Consider the following 2,481-nt stretch of genomic DNA (forward strand, 5'->3'; position numbering starts at 1 on the left):
TGACGAAAACAGAAATACTATCTGATTGCAAACCTTATAAAATTGCAACAAAAAAAACAGAATCAGAATCCAAATCCAAACAAATACCAATGATACAATGGGATTGAGACAAAAGCATAATGTTCCAACCGTAAAAACTATTGTGACAGTTCATATTGGCTCAAGAGCTTTTTTAACTGTAATTTCTGGAACATCTGTTGATACTTTAAATAGGTAAACCAGACATTTTCAAGAGTTACATGCTTGACAATTTTTCACAATGTTATGTCAAGCATGTGTTGTTGAAAACATATACACGTGCATTTTAAGTAAAAGGGTTGGGAAAATAATAACATGCTGCAAGAAAAGGTCTTTGTTTGAACAATCTTATATCTAATGCAGTGTCAACACCTCTCACAATCATGCTTCAAAACACCTGAACTGTCCCTTTAACTGCAGCTGTTGCGTTTGTAGGTCTTCAGTCAAGGGACATGATGAGACAAAGTAGTAGCCAGTTTAACATGTTAAAATGTGGTCACTACAGTAAATAGGTGAAGAAATACGAGTAGAATACATATCAATGCGGACACTTTTATTTTGAAATTCTACTAAACCACTCCTCCTGAACAGTTGCTATTTCCCAAGAAATTTGATTTTTATTTTTCACTTGACCTGCCCCCTACTGACCAGACCAGATGCTTTTTTAAATTTTTGACAGTTTATATTTGGACAGGTTTTATTGACATACTATACTAGGCCACTTTTGACAGTATGAAGACATTTTTGACATCTTTATAATGACATATTTGATATTAAGTCAGTTTTTTGCATTGGCAACACGCGCGTACATGGCGGTGATCATGTGTTTATATGCGGAGCAGTGATGTCACATTAGCAGCAATAGCAGGTGTAATCTGAACACCTGTGATCGAATCACTCAGGTGGGATGTTAACAGCAGGTGTGAACAGAGTGCAACAGAACATCTAAGAAATGTGTGGATCATTTTTAAGCAGCAGTTACCACATGTTTGTTCCCTCCTCCTCGGCCTCTTCCTGCTTCGGTCTTCATGTGGAAGAAGCTCCGACAGGTTGTCACAAAGTGGAACATTCCAAATACATCACACAGAGGGGAGGAATCTGTAATTAATCAATATTCATGTCCTAATTGGACAAATAAAAATAGCAGCTGAAATTGTAGTTGGTTGAAAAACTGGAAACTTTATCTTTTTTTTAAACCCTTAGGTTAAAAACAGAGAAAACCCCACCTTAGGAAATGCTGTGTTCTGGTGGACGTGCTTTTCCTCTTCATCTTTTTGAAAGGATCCAGTTTTAAGCATTGTCTTGAAGGTATCCACATAGATTTTTAAGGGGAAGATGTGATATTTTTCGACCTGGACAATGAGTTTAGAAATGTGTATTAGAAATGTGCTTTATAATTGGTCCAGTAGATCACCTCAGGCGGCAATGGCATTAAATGGGCTTGTTTTTGCACAATAAATGGCTCAGATTGTTATTGTGTGTTGTTATTTGTGTTAGTGTACGTGTACCGTGTAACAATGGGTGAACGTGCAGCTCCTTATTTATGTATTTTTTGAAAATCTGGTAACCACAATCTTAAATGTTAATCGTTGCTGTTGTACATACAGTATTTTATATATAGCCACCAAATCAAGTCCCTTTGACTATATATATGATATACAATGCCTTAATTTTGTGATAATGCTGTCAGGTCTTAGTTCATTAAATTTGCATTTATTTAAGTTCATTTAACTTCAATTTATTTTAGTAGTGTTGTCAAATTGAGTTTTATAAAAGTAAACTCGACACGGTGCTTCTTTTTTAAACTCTCAAGTCAAACTGTTTTCATCACTATTTTGAATTCTCTACACCTGCGTGTGAATTAGTAAGGAACACGTGAAGCAGCTGAGTGGCTGTGCTCATTAGTGGTCACTGTTAACGTCCCGTTGGAAGCAATTAGTAATGGCTCCATAATACGAATAACACCAATGACCCTTGCACAGTACCTGGAGAATAAATGACCCAGGTGTAAATGTGATGGCGTTAATGTAAACACAAGTTTATCATCAGTATTATTGACTTGCAATATTTATACTGACAAGAGGGATTCAATTTAAAAGTAATTTTTTTAAGTTATCTTTTGAATATGAGGGTATGGTAACAATAATAATAGTAATTTGGACTGCATGCGTGATAGGGGTTAGTCTCTTGTGTCACTATGAAGTTTTATGGCGATCGGTCAGTGTATGGTAAAGTTATAGGGCACTTCCTGTTTCATGGCAAATGGTCACTATCATATTTAATGCTCCATTCTAGTCTAACTTTAAGTCTTTTATTACTCTGCACTTAATTTGTGTTATAATTGGGTTTAGTTCAAATTGTACATTTTAATGTTTCCAAAATTTTAAACTCTCCTAACTTTACGCACTGCAGCTTTAAATGTGAATATATAAGAAAAACATGAACAAGGAGTCTTATGTGTGT

Source organism: Solea solea, chromosome 4 (assembly GCF_958295425.1).
Source record: "Solea solea chromosome 4, fSolSol10.1, whole genome shotgun sequence".
NCBI classification, from domain to species: Eukaryota; Metazoa; Chordata; class Actinopteri; order Pleuronectiformes; family Soleidae; genus Solea; species Solea solea.